This window comes from Microtus ochrogaster, linkage group LG5 (genome assembly GCF_000317375.1).
Source record: "Microtus ochrogaster isolate Prairie Vole_2 linkage group LG5, MicOch1.0, whole genome shotgun sequence".
In the NCBI taxonomy this organism is placed as follows: domain Eukaryota; kingdom Metazoa; phylum Chordata; class Mammalia; order Rodentia; family Cricetidae; genus Microtus; species Microtus ochrogaster.
In genome coordinates, this window is record NC_022031.1 from 64,804,808 (window position 1) to 64,822,718 (window position 17,911).

The window sequence follows — 17,911 nt, forward strand, 5'->3', positions numbered from 1 at the left end:
GGGCGGGGACCGCGCTGAGCGTCGGCGACTCGGAGCTGCTGGATCGGTCCTAGATGGCGGAGGTGGAGGAAACACTCAAGAGACTTCAGAGCCAGAAAGGAGTGCAGGGAATCATCGTGGTGAACACTGAAGGCATTCCCATCAAGAGCACCATGGACAACCGCACTACTACACAATATGCCAACCTCATGCACAACTTCATCTTGAAGGCACGGAGCACTGTGCGTGAAATTGACCCCCAGAATGACCTAACCTTCCTTCGAATTCGCTCCAAGAAGAATGAAATTATGGTTGCACCAGATAAAGACTATTTCCTGATTGTGATTCAGAATCCAACCGAATAAACCACCATCTCGGCTTCCTATGTCATTCCTTAATTTAATGTCCCCCAGAATAAGTGTTAATCATGTCAGTGGGCACGTGGTGGTTGCCTGAGAGCCCATGTAGACCATGCCATTGATCAAGGGTAGCTCTGCCCACCCCAACAAGGAATGTCTCTGGCATCCAGTCAGTTTCTGGGAATGCTTGGATCTCATTTCCAGGCTTCGGGAGTAAGAGCTTATGATAAGCCCACACCCAGCTTCCTTCTGACCTTCAGTTCACTTTGTCACCTTTGGAAAGCCTGCTTTTTTCTTTTACTAAAAATAACTTCAAAACCTGAAAAAAAAATTCAACTGAAGCACTGATAGGAAATAAGAGAGGGCGAAATAATTGATACATTTTCAAAAGTATGTTCCAGTTTCATTTTGGTTTCTATGATAAAATATCATGACAAAAAGCAACTTCGTGGAGAAGGGGATTGTTTCCATTCCAGGTTGCAGTTCTGACTCTGTGGAAGTCAAAGCAGGTGCTTCAGTTACATCACATCCACAGTCAAGAACAAAGAACCACAGAATCCAATGCCTAGGATATGGTGCCCCCCATAGACTGCAGATCTTCCCCGTGACTTGACAGGACAAGCTTCCACAGACATTCCCCCAGGTCATCACAATGCAGACAGTGTAGAGAGACCTGAGACTCTCTTCCCAGGTAATACTAGGTTGAGTCAATTTGACGAAGTTAATTATTACCACAAGGTGTGTACCAGAGAGAGCAGACAAATGGGGATGAGGTAAGCAATTTAAACCTCTTATTATTCTTTAAACTTTTTTTCAAAGATTTTGTTTTATATATAAAAAACTTATATCGTTGTGTACGAATATTTAGTTGAAGCATACATATCACATTTGTCAGTAATATGTGTGTCATCATGATTTGATATATGCATATATTCTGTATCAGATGTCATAGTCAAATTAATTCACATGTCTACAATAACTGACAGAAATTTTCTTTTGTTATTTTTAAGGTAAGTTTATCTAAAATCCATTCACTTCTACCTTGTCATGTGAACAATTTGTTTCACGTAGTCAGAGTCACTAATTGTTATAGTAGATTCCAAGAAACTTTTAATCTTGTTGTGTAAGTTTTTTGATCTCGGATAATGATTTCTGTGCTGATTCAAATGTCAGGAAGTTACCAAGAAAGCATCGAAGATGATAGGTTTTAGAAGAAACACTTGTTATTATGATGATTAAGCACATTTTGGCATGGGAGAAACTTATAAAATATTCATAAAACTAAGTTTAAGACAAATTTCAAGTGTGTGATTGTCAGGGAACAGGGAACTCTGTTTGGATAGGTTAGAAGGAGGACTCATCCGTTGTTTCATTACTAAAGAACTTCAGCATTGTGGAATGATGGCGGGCCAGCTTCAGAAACAGAGTGGGGTCTACCTGAAGGAAAAGAGAACTTGAGGCCATAAAGAGGTAAAGGAGGAAGAGTGGAGGGATCAACTCAGCACTGCACATGCAGGAGAATGAAAGTGTAAATTCTTCCAAGTTATCGAGAAGACTCTGCAGCTTGCAAAGCATTTTATTCTATAGTGTGTGAAAAGAATTAGCAGGGAGAGCATTATTGGGGAGCTTGACAATTCCTTCAGAACTGGAAAGATGGTTGTGAAGGCCAGGAAGTGTCATTTCCATGCTAGACATGTTTGCTGAAGGTATTTATAGGTGCTCATCAGAAGTGATGGCTGCTTATGATAGCAATGATGGTTTTATTACCCAGATGGCTTCTCTCTGTGTGCAATGATTTTCATGGCATGTTAAAGTATCAAGATATATGGCAATAAATTTAAAATTCAGATGTGAGATGTTTAGTCAGATTTTTTTGGTATTGTATGGAAATTTCTATTGTTTTTATAAGTGAACATTTTTCTGTCTTGGTACATTTAAGAGAGGGGAAATATGCACAGTAATAAAATAATAAAGAAAATAGAAATTTTGACTTCGTTTCAGTATTAAAATCTGTCTTGGCAATGAGAAAATTGTCAAACACTAGACACTTAAACTTATGCCTTGAGATTTCTAAGACTTCAGCATGCTAGTCTTTTACAATAAAATTTGAAATGTTCTTTCAAATGTAGTATGGAAAACATTTCATTTCATTGTTCTTTTCTAGTCGTGAATGCTAGACTATTAAAAATTACATCTTGAAGTGATGAGACATAGTAGTTAAGTGCTATGGTTGAGGCATTGAGAATGCAAATAAGAACAAAAACAAGCCTGAGCACACACATGAGAGCATACGTGCACAGACACACACACATGAGAGCATACGTGCACAGACACACACACACACAAACACACGAGAGCATATGTGCACAGATACACACACGGGAAAGCATACGTGCATAGACACACACACACAAGAGCATATGTGCACACACACACACATGAGAGCATACATGCACAGACATACACGCAGAAGGAGAGAAACAAAATGAAGGAAATATGAAAAAATACATGGAAATCTATCTTTTAACCAAACCAAACAATACAATTTAATTTGAAAAAAATGGTTGTGTCCTTTTACACTGAACATGTGGACAGAATACAAAATAGGGACCAAGCTGTGTTCTGTTTCTGAGTTGTATAACAAATTTTTGAAATTTTGTATGTTGTGTTGTGATTTGAAATGATATATTTTGGTAAGATTGCCATTTTCACTATGTTAATTCTGCCTACCCAAAAGCATGGGAGATCTTTCCACTTTCTGGTGTCATCTTCAATTTCTTTCTTCAAAGATTTAAGGTTCCTGTCATACATGTCTTCCACTTGTTTGGTTAGAATTACTCTGAGATATTTTATGCTACGTGTGGCTATTGTGAAGGGCGTTCTTTCTATTATTTCTTTCCCAGCCTTTTATCTTCTGTGTACAGGAGGGCTACTGATTTTTTTGAGTTAATCTTGTTTCTTTTTACATTACTGAAAGCATTTATGAGTCATAGAATTTCCTTGCTAGAATTTTTGGATAGCATATGTAAACTCTCATATCAGCAGCAAACAATGAGAGTTTGACTTCTTTTCCAGTTTGTACCCACTTGATCTCCTTTTGGTGTCTTATTGCTCTAGATAGGACCTCAAGAACTATATTGAATAGATATGGAGAGAGTGGACAACCTTTTATTGTTCCTATTTTGAGTGAGGTAACCTAGACACAGAAAGACAATTATCACATGTACTCACTCATAGGTGATTAGTAAACATAAAGCAAAGAAGGCCAGCCTACAAACCACAACCGCAGAGAAATTAGACAACAATGAGGGCACTAAGAGAGACATACACAGATCTAATCTACATGGAAAAGTAGAAAAAGACAAGATCTTCTGAGTAAATTGGGAGCATGGGGACCTTGGTGGAGGGTTGAAGCGGGGAGGGGAGAAGCAGGGAAGGGAACAGAGAAAAATGTAGAGCTCAATAAAAAAAATCAATAAAAAGAAATGATATCTTAATTATCTTTACATGTTTTAAAGTTAGATAAAGTTTGCTATTGTCTGTATTATTAACATTAATGCGTAGATTTGACAATGAGGGTGAAAGCTCACATTTATAACCTTAATTTTGCCTTAGGTCTTTTGATTAATTGAAGGAAGATTTTGCAGCTTCATAACACTTACTTCAAATGGCAGGAATGCTTTTATTTAAAGGTTGCTTTGTTGTTAATGTTTAAATTTCCCATAACAAGCAACATATTTTCCTACAGTAATCTTTGAAGTTTCCAGGATGAAGATGAGGCCCCACAACATCAACTCAATCTGGTTTTTATGACGTCATGATTTTTTTTTTTAAGCGCTAATATTAGACCTGTTTTTTGGTACCAACTGCAGGAGACAATTTCAAATGATGCACATTTTTGACAACAGTCTGGCCGGACCTTCTCAAATCGCTCAGAGACTAGTTATAATTTTCTTAGGTCAAAGGTTAATTTGGGAATTTTACCATCATTTGCTTTCACAGGGGCCCCTAAGAAGTACGTCGCCCCCATGTCAGCTAGAAGCAATCTAAGAGGAGGATGTCCCCTCTCCCAACAGAGTTTGCCCACAGGGTTAGGGACATCTTTTATCAGTTGGTTTAGGGTTGAGGGGATGGGGAGATATTGTATGGTATTAGGGTATATTCAAAAAAAGGGGGGATTAACTGGTTTGATGGGATGATTGGTATTTGTGACTTACTGTTTTTAGAAAATTATATTGGTACTGTTTCTTGTATATTGATATATTGAATGTGAGTGTTCCTATCTCTATTTTTGTATAAGAGTATGCTTATATTGTATGGATACATCTATCATATCACAATGTACCTCTGATACTATTTATGTAATAACATTGTTTACATTTGATATGTAATGACATTGTTTACAGATGAAGATCATTGTCTTCATATTGCACAGTTGTTTATTCTCTTAGTTTTCAAATTAGATAGGTATTGAGAATTATATGTTTGTCATATTTATTTTTAGGTTAATCAGGTCTTTTAGATACATAGAGATTATATTTAGTATAGATGGTATAATCTTCAGCCTCTTTGAAGAACTGTAGAAAATGACCTTTAATCTAACCTAGAATTCTGTGCCAATGAGACACAATTACTCCTGGCAAGACCCACTCTACTCCCGAGAGAACGTTGAGCACCAAAGACACTCCACTGGGAGCTTGTCTTCTTGGCAGAACTGGCCTTTGGGTTAAGAAAAGCCCATACCTCAACTACTGACTAAGATATGAAACAGGATTGTCTTATCTTGCCAAGACAGGGTAGGATAATTCTAAGAAAGTTCCTTGCATTTGATAATGGTATGTCAGTTATGTTAGGCCTTAGCCAAAGTTGGTTGACTCAACATTGCAAACGAGACTTTGGGTGATTGCCCAGGTAGTCAGTTGTTTCTGTCATTTGTTGCACGTTTTGGATAACTCTCATTTGTTAAGTAATATTTATTCCCTTCTCAGATCTTTGATGGAGTTGAAGATTATTTAATTGTAGTTACTCTCTACATTATTTAGACTCCTTGAGATAGAATGTCTAGCAAAACTTTTGTTCTCAATATTGTTTGTTATATTTATCATTTGTTGTTTTTGTTTATTTTTTTATTTGGTTTAGTTCTGTCTTATTTAGACAAAAGGGGGAGATGTAGGGTTAAGCCAGCCCCTTTAGGGGGCTGGTTTGCCTCGGGCGAATGCATACGGATAAATGGGGTGCGCGGGAGGCAGCTCGCCCCTTCTTTCCTGCCTCCTGTGAAACGGCTATGCGGGAACCTCGGTTCTGTAAGTTTATTTAAACAGTAAAGCTGTATATATTCTTTAATATCTGCCTTGCATTTATTTACGCCGATACATTGTAACCTTTCTTATTCATGTAACAATCACAGTTAAGTGGGAAAGACAGGGTGCTACCAACTACTTTAGAATTAGACATATATTTAAGCATTGTGAGTCATCATGTGGGTACAAGAAATTGAAGTGTGGTCCTCTAGAAGAACAACCATGCTCTTAACTGGCTAGCCATTTCTCCAGCCATTGAATGGTTACATTCTAGTTGTTCTTTCTTTTTTTTTCTTTTTATTTATTCTTTTCACACACAATACATCTTGATGACAGCTTCCCCTCTCTCCATTCCTCCCTGCCATGCCCAACTTTCCTCATCCCCAGATCCACTGCTCTTCCATGTTCCTTCAGAAAAGAGTATACCTTCTAGGGGGTATCATCCTCACGAGGCATAATAAACTGCAATAAAGATTAGGCACAAATCTTTAAATCAAGGCTGGACAAAGCAACCCAGTAGGAGTAAAAAGGTCCCAAGAGCAGGCAAAAGAGTCAAAGATAGCCCCACTCCTATTGCTAGAATTGCCACAAAAACAACAAACTAAACAACCATAGTATATATGCAGAGGATCTAGCACAGACCTATACAGGCTCCATGATTATGGCTTCTGTCTCTATGAGCCTTCATGAGCCCTGTTTAATTGATTCATAAGGCCAGGTTTCCCTAATGTTCTCAACTCCTCTGGTTACTACAATCCTTCCTCCCCATTTTCTGCAGGTTCACTGAATTCTACTTAATGTTTGACTGTGGGTCACTGTATCTGCTCTCATCAGCTGCTGAATGAAGTCTCTCTGACAGCAGCTAGGCTAGGCACTCAACTATGAGTATATCAGAATATCATTAGGAATTTTTGTTTTGGTCAGTCTTGTTTGGTTCTGCCCTAGATCTCTGGGCCATCTAACTTCTGGTTTCTAGTCATCCAGTCTGTAACAGGCATGGACACATCATTTGTGATGTGGTCCTCAAGTTAGACTAGTCATTTATTGGTTGGCCACTCTCACAAGATCTGAGCCAACATTGACCCAGCACATCTTGTAGGAAGAACATTTTTTAGATCAAAGCTTTTGTGACTGGGTTGGCATCCCCAGTTCCACCACTGGAAGCCTTGCCTACCACTAGAAGGTAGCTGATTCAGATTTCATATCCTCCATCACAAAGTGTCCTCACAAGGGTCATCCTCATAAATTTCTGGAAGTTTCCATTGTGCTAGCTTTCCACATTGCCCCGCCCCCAAATGCCCCTCAGTTTTAGTTGTCTCTCTGCATACACGCTTCCTCCATACTTCCTTCCCTATATAATCCCACCTATTTCCATCCCCACCTGCCATCATTTCACCACGAGAATCTATTCTATTTCCCATTCACAGGGAAATCTATACATCCCTCCAGAACCATCCATGTTACTTTGGGTCTGTGTGTTACAGTATGATTTGTGTAACAGCTAATATTCACTTATAAGTTAGTGCATGCTATGTTTCTCTTTCTGGATCTGAGTTGCCTTGACCAGGATGATTTTTTTTCCTAGTTCCATCCAATTGCCTGCACATTTTATGATGTCATGTTTTTAACAGATAATATAATACTCCATTGTATAAAGATACCACATTTTCTTTATCCATTCTTCAGTTGAGAGGCATTTAGCTTGTATTCAGTTACTGGTGATTATGAATAAAGTCATAGTGAACATAGTTGAGTAAGTGTCCTTGTGGAAGGGTGGGAATATATGGTTTGAAAGAAGTTAAGGAAGGTGCTAAGACCAGTTTACTTATGTAGAAATTGCCAAAAATGTTTCATCAGACACATGCATTGTCTGTAAAAGTTTTATTATCAGGTATTTTGTACATACATACTATTGTTAAAAATTAAAGTGATAGGGTATGATATAATCAGGAGAGTATTCAGTGAAGAATGTGTGAATGGAAAGTGATGAAATATGGAGATAAATGGATAAAAGTGGAAAAATGATATTGAGTGAGGTAACATAGATACAGAAAAACAAGCATTGAATGTTCTTTCTCATATGTTGAGTACAGTTTTGAATCTTACTTTATTCAACCTTGAGTATTAGTAGAAGCTAGAAAACCAGAAAGAGAACATTGAGAGAGGGATGTTTTAAGATAAAGTGGATTGTAGAAAAAAATATGAAAGTAGAGAGTGGGGATGCTGAGTGAACAAAGGTTAAAACAGGGAAAGCAGGGAAAATTTGAGAAAACAGGGAGCAAGGAAAATGGCAAACAACTTGAAGGTGTAGGAAAAGGCCATATGGAAAGCATATTGTAGCCAAATTAAAATTTTATTTTGAAAGGAGACATACTGCATGACTGGAAAAGACTGTTTCTTGAAGCCACTGGTTATAAAATAAAAATCTCAGTACCAGACTTGGGATAGCTACAAACGAGTTATTATTCAGGGATTTCTCAGAAGCCCCTGAAATAATACAGGCTCTTGCCATTCATCTTGCTTGTCCAAAATAACTAGGTGCTGAAGACACCACATTGTTTAATCATATAGAAAAATCAGTCTGCAACTGATATGGATATGTCTTCCATGTTTCCTGTCCCAGAAGTTGCGATATAGAGTGTTGGATGCAAAAAAGACAATAAAGGTATTACTCATATGTGAACCCTACAAGACCAGTCTCCAAAAGTGTGTTATTTTTTATAGAGGTAACTCACTACTGTGACTTGTTTTGAGGTTCACTCCATAAGAGAAAATCCCCTTGTAGGATTGCAAACCTGTTCAAAAACTCACACCAGGGGAGATCACAGGCATTTGTTAGAATCCAGCAGTGTGGTTTAGCTAAATTACCAGAATCAAATTGATTTCTTGTTGCTTCTGCTTATGGCAATATAAATAGTACTCCCTGTCTTAATCACAGATGTCTCTTTCCAGTGGATGTTGAACAAAAAACTCATCGTTGTACAAATGTTGAGAATAAGTGGTGGATGAATGTTTAGCTATAAATAAGACATTTGAAACATTCTCTTTAAGGGTCAAAGACAATTGTGGAAGAGGATATAGAAAAAGCATGTGTGGAAAATTCTTTAAAATGTTATTTGCTATATAGGATATAGTCTACTGCAATCATGAATTCAAGAGGGGTGGGTACTTGAACTGTGTATGAACAAGAAAGGAGATGTCAATGCTAAGGCATAGATGAGTGAGGGGCTCAGAAAACCCTCTTTTCATTGTTAAATTATTTGCTATAAACAGATTCAAAGATTGGTGTAGTAATAGTTCATTTGTATTTAAATAAATGAAGCTTGCCTGAAGATCAGAGAGTGAAACAACCCCACTGGTCAGCCTTACAGCCATAGAAACTGGGTGGTAATGGTGCATGCCTTTAGTCCAACCTTCGATTTCTCCCTCTTAAAACATTTTGCCATTTTTTTCTTCTGATATTCTCTTACTCTTTTTATTTCTTCTCCCCGACCATTATACTCTCAGTTATGCCTATCTAAATAAAACAAACCAAAATATTCTCTCTGGTGTAGAACAATTCTATATCTGTAAATTATGTTTTAAATAAATGCTGATTATTTGATAGCCAAGCAGGAAGTATAGGTGGGTAAATCAGACAGGAAGTGGAGGTGGCACAATGAGAACAGGAGAATTCTGGGAAGAAGGAAGCTCTTTCCCAGTCCTCCCCAGAGCACTGAAGAAGCAGGATGTGACCTCCCCACTGAAAAAGGTACTGAGTCATGTGGCTAACATAGATAAGCATAATGGGTTAATATAATAAACTAGAAGAGCTAATAAGAAGCCTGAGCTAATGGGCCAATCAGTTTATAACCTAATGTAGACTCTGTGTGATTTTCTTTGGGACCTTGACGGCTGTGGGAACTGGGCAGGACATAAACCCTGACAAGCATACCCTCATGATACATCTCTCCCAAGGAAGGATCTTGTAATGCCTCAGCTGTATTATGTCTTTTTTCCCATAGAGACTGATGACTGGATCTGCACATATGTATTACAGATTATCGTGAAAAAACTTATCAGTTACCTGATTAAACTAATGAGGATATATCTCTCTATATATACGCATATATAATCTATATATTATTTATTTACTTATCTGTTTAGGAGAGGAGCTATATGTGAATATCTTCAACTAAGGAATGGTATAAGCGTATGGTTTAGCAATAAAGTAACAAACAAACAAATATTAATAAATGTTTATTTTATAAATAAAATAAATAATTAAAATAAAATAAGAAAAATAGTTTTAAGATTTAACAGAAAATTTAGTATCTCAGAAGAATCTAAGGTAGAAACAAAACCTTTTTTCTAGTCAATGTCGTTTTGATGATTAAATATCTGAAGCTTCTTCAATTTAGCCCTTTAGAAAACTGAAATAAACTAAACAGAATCAAGAGATTCTGGCCTCAGTTCCCTGCTTTTCCCCATCTTTCCCCAAATCTCAGACCTTAGTGCAGCACTCAACACATTCCTAAGCATTTTACCTGGTGTGGCAGAAGAAAGGAAGACAGCAGGTGTTTCTGCTGTGTAACTCAGTACTGCTCTGGACAGTCCCAGCCTTTTATGTGAGACTGGAGACCCAAGTACGACCATAGGATACAAAGAGGGAGAAGGAGATGGAGGAGAGGGAACACTGCGCTTGCCTTGGATCTGCCATCGTCACAGGAAGAAGATGAATATATGGATTATGACTTTGTGTGATACCCACGTTTTATACCTAAGTCCTTAAGTGACATGACCCTTGTGACTCAGTTCTACTAAGAATCATAGGATTTAAGAAGTATCTGGCATATCTGAATTTACATTCAGAAGTGTCTTTTGGAAGTCATACGTAGAAAAGGACTTGAGAAAGCTTTGACGAAACTGCCATGGTCAACGTGTTGGTTAACTTTTGTTAACTTGATACAAACTAGAATCATCTGAGAAGTACTACAATTGAGGAGCTGCCCTCTTCAGATTGACCGATGGCTGTGGGTCACTTTCCTGATTAAGGAGTGAAGGAGAGGGCCCATCCACTGGAATGATGCCATCCTTGGGACGGTGGTGCTGGGTCATATAAGAAAGCTGACATTTTAAGGCATGGGATATGAGCCCAGAACAGCTTTGTTCCCTCTTTCTAGCCTCTGTTTCTGATTGCGTTCCTGTCCTAACTTTTCCCAATGATCAACTGTGATTGAGACTTACAAGCTGGATAAACCCAAGTTACTTTTGGTTATGGTATTAACCTCAGCAATAGAAAGCAATCTATGAAAGAAATAATACTGCATTTATAGCTGCTAAAATAGATTCGACAAGATAAAGGTCAAACCAAACTTCTCTGAGAAGGGACTGGAGAGATTGTTCAGTGGTTAAGAGCGCTAACATGTTGGCTCACAACTGTCTGTAACTCCATAGGATATGACTCCATCTTCAAGCCTCTGTGCTCAAACATCTATTCAGGAGATACTCACATACATAAAATCAAAATAAATAAAATCTAAAGAGTTTTAAATTTATTTATTGGATAAGAGTCAATGTTCTAATAAGTTTCATGTAGAATACTTAAGAAAATATGACTTTCTAAAACATTTACTTATAGTTACTCCATTTTTACCCTGAAGATCAGGTATTATAGATAAATAATCCAATCAAATTTATTAACACCTTAGAATATGTTTTAATGTGCAAGCAGTCTTTTTGACAACAATAGAATATAATATGTAACAATTCTGAGAAAAAGACATATAGCAAAGATAATTTGTGTAAACTGGTAATATATTTTGAATTGTAGTTTTCTGTTGATTTAGGCTCAAGAGTTATAACTACCATGTGAAGACACTAATACAAAATTACAGACACAACTGGATTTTTATTATTTGTTTTTCTCCCTAGACACTCCATTAATCATTCTGTGCTCTGCTTGGCACATCTTCTTGTACTTTCTGTCTATTTGGAAGATTTAATTTTGTCCTTTTCATTCATACAGATAAGAGAATTTTATGGCTGGAAAATATTTTGAAATCTATTTTATCCAAAGTCCTGACATTGTAAATGGAACACAAAGTTTCAGATGTGTTAGGAAGTATGTGACTATCTGACACCTGCCTACCTGCTTCCTGTGCCCATTGTGGTCTGACTGCTATAGCCATGGGCACACTCACCTCTTTAACTTCCCTTTGTTGAGAATATAGAATTTACAGGTGTTTTTTTCAGCCATTTGCCAGCAGAAGTCCTAATAATATCTAATAATGGCTAGCTATTTCATTTACTGATGTTTCTGTTTTCTCTGTTTGTTTCTTTTTGTATAGTCTGCATCTCTTTTACCCCCTTTATTTGTAACATGAACCTTTTGAGACTCTTTCCTCAAAAGCTGGGTGATTTGCAGTCTATGGGAACAATAAATATTTATGGAACAAATGAATAAATAGAGAGAGTTGAGTAATCAGCCAGTATACCTATCGAGGATAAAATTTCATTACTCTGGTCAAACTTCTCAATTTCTTTTAAGTGTTTTGACTTCTATACAGCATGTCAAGCAGGGAATTCACACATGAAAACTGCTGTCCATGATGCATTTTTATAGTTCCTGAAGAGAGTTTGGATATTAAGCTATTGTCTATATCAGGTTTGTAGACCTTTGTTGGCTGACTTTCTTTCTACTTCCCATTTCTTTATGGAATATCTTCCTTCCTGCTTCTTTTTATTTTACTTCACATCATTAATTAGAATGGCTGATTTAACTTATATGCTTAATTCTCTTGCCTCCGTAAGATGTATTTTAGATACTTCATTCTGAACACTTATGTGTGAAAGAATGAGTTTATTTGTATAAAGCTGTATCTTTATAGCTCTTATTTTTCTTTAAGAAAAATACTTGTGGGAAGGGTCTACATTTAAAACCTATATTATATAAAAGAATTGTTCAAATATAGACAAGTTCTATATGTTATACAACTTAAAAGCTACAATGCGGAAATTTAATTAGTTCTCAGCTCAGGTTCATAAGCGCCAAACATAAATGTTAAAGTGGCAAAAATACTGAGCTCTGTGTCTCTCCAGTTCACTTTTCTCACTCTGCAAATTAAACCCACCAATGTGAAAATGCCAAATGGCCAATGAACCATTTCCAAGTTAATAACATTTCTGTACAAATCCATTTGGACTCTCCCCTCCCCCACCAATCTGGAACATTTAATCATTTCAAACCCAGTCGGGTTGATTATAAATGAAATGCGGTGGCATTTCCAGGGTGCAAACTCCATAAACTGGATTCAATTACCAAACTGGCAGAAGGTTTCAGAAATAGCTTGTTGCAAATGGCTCAAAATGAGGGACATGATGTCCACCCCCTGAGTTGAGATACCTTTTCTAAGATGCCTGTTTCTGGGGTCACAGTTAGAAATGCATCAACCGACCATGGGTACAAAGTATAAAGGTGGAACCCCATGTGTTATAGTCAACCGACCATGGGTACAAAGTATAAAGGTGGAACCCCATGTGTTATAGGCAGAATTTTCAGAGGGATGTTGACTCTGATCAGCATTTTAAATAGTTACTTTCCAAAGGCATCCACAGCTATTCTATGAAAAACAAGGCAAAACACAGAAACAAAACATCTCTTGGAATATTGAGTTAAGAAATACTACACACACCTCATTGCTGGAGAGCAGCCATGTATTTTAGTATACTAGAGGCTTTAGAAATCCCAGTACACAAGACACTGGCAAAGACATCTCTTTCTGAGGTATTTGTTAATCAACAGTTTTAGACATGGCAATTTGACACTATCCATTGATTATTTTAAGCCAAGACGCAATTATGAAAGTAGACCCCCCCCCCCCCGCAACAGGCAGGGTTATAAGGAATCAGTTTCACAGGCAAAAGAAAAGTTGCTTACCCTGACAAGGTGCTCCCAAAACAAAGGAGAAGTCAGCAATTTGAGAAAGTCAGTGTAACCTCTAGGAATGTTGACATCATAGGTGCTACAATCCTGGCCATGAGACCAAATGGAAGAACACAGTAGACTTGCCTAGAAGACTGGGGCCTTGGAAGGAGTTTTATGCAGTTGAAGCCTACTACTGCAGGAAAACTGGTACCAGACATCCCAAACTGTCAGGATCAGAGACCTTATATGCCACTCTCTTGCGGCTTCTAAATCTTGCTATATTTCACCTCGGTTGACCACAGCCTACTTTCTCTGAGACAGGTCTCTGGTAAAGTTACTCTCTTCTGTTTCAGAAGAAAGAAAGATGATAACTCTGACACAAAATATCTAAGTACAATCATATTTGTATTTTGTGAATCCAGCTGGGAAATACTAAGTTCTTTTAAAGTAGTAATTGGTACTGAAATCAAATGCCTAATAACATAGTTGATGATTATGATGTTACTGATTCTCTTTTATGAGCACATCCAATATTCTAATATTCTATAATATGCATGTGACATTTATTAGAAAATTTTATAAGAAATCTAAACAATACTTTTATAGTTAGGGCATGCCTTTTTAGAAGCAACATATTAGGAGCAGTGACTGCCTGCATTTGACATAAGTGTGTGCTAATCAGATTAGAGAACATGTCTTTTTGGATGCTGTTTTATGATGTTCATTTAGTTGCAAATAGAGAATGAAGCTTGTCCAGGCAGTATTTGCCTTCCATTTGTGACTTTCCCTCACTAGTTATCACATGTATAATCCCAGCCTTGGCTCAGAAATCACAGCCAGATGGACATTTATGTTTACCTGGTTCAAGTAGGCCTGATTTATAGTTGTTCGATCTGCATGATAATTTAGACTAATGATAGTTGCGAAAAGAATTAGATGAGAGAACTTAAACAATATTATTGACAAATTACAAACAGGTTTATTTAACAAGCAATGTAGACACCTGGAGCCATTAGCCATATGTAGACCATCTGTGCCATCTTGTTTACATTCCTTTCTCTTCACCAGGGATCTGTAAACACTCTCATCCTCCCTTAGTCTTGGACTCTTATTCTTCACTTCCACCTAACTACAAACATGTATTAAAAACCTACTATATGCCAGACTCTCTAATAGTCAGAACTTTTTATGCATTAAATCCTGAGTGAAATATATGACGTGAGATTTTGTTCTTTTATTATAGACAAGAATAAGCATTCAGATATCAATAAATCATGAATCATAAATAAACTTTAAACCTTATACTCAAAATAAATTGTTGAATCATGGAATTGCCTGTAAACCTTGTTCTTATTATCAAGGTTCTATTGCTCTTGAGTCTTTTACTAGGGAATTTTTAAATGGCCACCTGTCTTAATGCCCTTATAATAACTCAAATTTTGCAAATATGATCATATATCCCTCTTAATTATTGGAAGGTATTCTGAGGAATGCGTCATTAGATGATTTTGTTGTTATGTAGATAATGTAGAGTGCACATATATAGACATAGAAGCTATAGCTCAGTCACTCAGTGTTATAACATCTAGGAAATTGCTAGAGATTAGAAAGGTTTAGGATCACAGAAAATGTGTTTTTGGGTACACACCTGCAAACCCAGCACTTGGGAAGTTGGAATAGGTGTTGGAAATTTGACATCACTCTTAGTTGCATAGAGTTGTAGGTCACACTGGGCTACACAATACCATGTTAGAACTTTTTTTAGAAAGGATAAAAATATATGATAGTGATAGAATTTGGGGGACAACAATTAGTAGGTTTCTTTGGATCAGATAAGTTTTAACAAGTTTGCCTGCATTTCAGAGCTTGCAAATTGAAAGACATATAAAGTTGATTACTGTGAAACATGAGTAGCAAGATGGGTTTGAAAACAATCTGCATATACCTAAGCAATATCTTGTTTCCACTGAGTATAATCAGTTATTTGTAAGATCCAGTAGGAGTGGATGAAATTCATGAAAACAGAAATGTGTTACAGTTGTTCTGGCATGTGGTATAAAGGTTTGAATTCGGGAAGGAGCAATTGATAATCTGAAGAGGGAGTGTGAAATATGTATTTTACTCACAGATAGGTAACACTTAAGGACACCTTACAGATAGATGTCTCATTTGCAAGGTAAGATCTTAGTGCTTCAGTCATAAAGACTATCGGGGAGCACTTAGAATCAACATCATAGTACATTATCTAGGGAAATGAAGGTTTTTCAATTAAACAGCAGGTTGTCCAGCTAGTTAATTCAGGGCAAGAATTCCACAGAGAGTCAACTCACTGTGCTTGCTAAATAAAGATAATGTCTTGGAAAACTCTATTAGCATGGCCCTACAATACTGAACCATTTGTCTTTCTCTTTGGCCATTAAAAATATGTATCAATTGTCAGTGGTTTGTTGTTAGTAAAAAGAGGTAACACCATTGGAAGAGCAAGAGGATTTACAGTCATAAAAGTTTTCACAGAAATAAAACTTAGAAAATTCATTATTTACTATAAAAAATATGGCCAATTGTTATAAATGCACCCAATTTAATGGGATAATTAGAATGTTGTTCAGTAGTTGAGAAAGAGAGAGAGAAAAAGAGACAGAGATAGAGAGAGATGACGGTACAGTCATATTCTTTTTATGTATTTATGACAATGACCTAGGAATTTCTTTAGTTACCACTAAATGGTATACATTTATTTTTGTTGTTTTATTATTTCATGTATATGTATAGTTTTGACTACATATATGTCTGTACACTACACATGTGCCTGATGCCCATGGAGGACCTCCAGAAAAATTGAGAACAGTTATGAGCTGCCATATGGATGCTGACAATTGAATATGAGTCTTCTAGAGGAGAAGAAAGTGCTCTTGACTGCTGATTCATGTCTCAGGATCCCTAGACAGCATAGGTTTGGATTTAGAATATTTCTTTTTTAAAACAGCAAACAAGTCAATCATCACCCAAATTATTCTTTTTTCCTTTTCTTATTAAGGATAATTTTGATACAGTCTTTTCTTGTTGTACCTAGCTATCCCCATTCCCTTACTTTCCCCTTTTGTCCCCCCAACCCACCCAGTCCACTCCTCAGAAAGGGTAAGGCCTCCCAAGAGTATTCAACAGAATCGGACACTTCACTTCAAGGCACGACCAAGGGCTTCCGCCATATATCTACATTGAGCAATGTGTCCCTCCAAAGAGAATGTACTCCCAGAAGCCAGTTCAAGCACTAGGGATAAATCCTGTTCCACTGTCAGTGGCCCCACAGATTTTCCAAGCCTCATAACTGTCCCCTTCATGCAGTGAGCCTAGTTTGGTCCTAAGCAGTGTCCTTCACTATCAGTTCAGAGTTAGTGAGCTCTCACTATCATAGGTCAGCTCTGTTTGTCAGTATTATCATCAGGATCTTCATGATCCCTTTGCTCATATTATCACTCCTCCCTTTCTTTGACTAGTCTCCCGTAGCTTGGCCCAGTGCTTTGCTGTAGATCTCTGGTTCCATCAGCTGCTGGATGAAGGTTCTAAAATGACAGTTCAGATAGTTAGAATGTCTCTCAAGAATGTTATGGTATACAAAATAGGATAGTATCTGGGTAATTTGTAGAGATAGTAAAATGTGATGGTTAACCTTGCCAATTTGTTTGGATTAAGAGGTGTTTAGTATTAGAGACATACTTGGGTATATCAGAGAGGTGATTTAGAGTCAACTGAATCACGAGAGTTCTAAACTAATTAATAATTAATTAATTCTTGATGAATTAAAAATGTGGAACAATTGGGAAGAAGGGCATGATTGAGACAGTAAGCCACTGGAAATATATCTTTGAGAATGGCAGTCTCTTCTTATATTTCTCTTTAAGAATACTCCCCCTTCTTTTCTGTGGCCTTCCTGTGCGAACCACAATTGTTCATTTATATAATGTTCTGCTCAAGTCTAAGTAGTTAAAAATTGAGCTTTTAAACTTTGGCCCTGTAGCTCTTCCTTAATATCTTTATGTCAGATAACTTGGTAATAGAAATATTAAAAAAAAACGAATACATGGTAGAAGTAAAGGTTTTTTAAACCTTAACAAGGCATTAGTACTGCAATATTGCTCATATAAGGCATGTGAAAACAATGGCTGATGTTTTAAAGGTACTTACAAGAAAAATGGAGTGAGAAAGGTAAGGTACATGGGGATAAAAGTAATGTCTAAGAATTCTCTGGGATATGCTTGATATCTGATCTTAAACATTAATTTACCTTCCCTGCCTCAGTTTACTAATCTGAAAAATCAGGGGTTTGAAATTCATGATCATTACATTTCTATCCAAGTCTATAAATC

General features: G+C 36.9%; 1 pseudogene; it reads left to right on the top strand.

Annotated features, from left to right (window-relative positions):
• Positions 1 to 669, top strand: LOC101979697 (annotated as a pseudogene).
• Positions 670 to 17,911: the final 17,242 nt, after the last annotated feature.